We start from the raw sequence: 208 nt of genomic DNA on the forward strand, positions 1-208 counted from the left end.
GTGCTGCCCGGGGCCGGCCGGGCGGAGGATGCTCCCGCGGGCGGCCGCGCCGAGCCGAGCGCTCCGCACAGCTGGATCCCTCACTCCAACTTCAAGTCCCGGCTCCTCCTCCCCCCGCCGCCAATGGGGGCTCGTTCCCGGCCCCTCCGCGTTTTCCCATTGGCTGTCGCCGCTGTCCGTCCGGGGGGCACAGCCGGACGGGCAGGGA

The sequence above is a fragment of the Haliaeetus leucocephalus genome, unplaced genomic scaffold (assembly GCF_000737465.1).
Source record: "Haliaeetus leucocephalus isolate CR32 unplaced genomic scaffold, Haliaeetus_leucocephalus-4.0 Scaffold657, whole genome shotgun sequence".
NCBI classification, from domain to species: Eukaryota; Metazoa; Chordata; class Aves; order Accipitriformes; family Accipitridae; genus Haliaeetus; species Haliaeetus leucocephalus.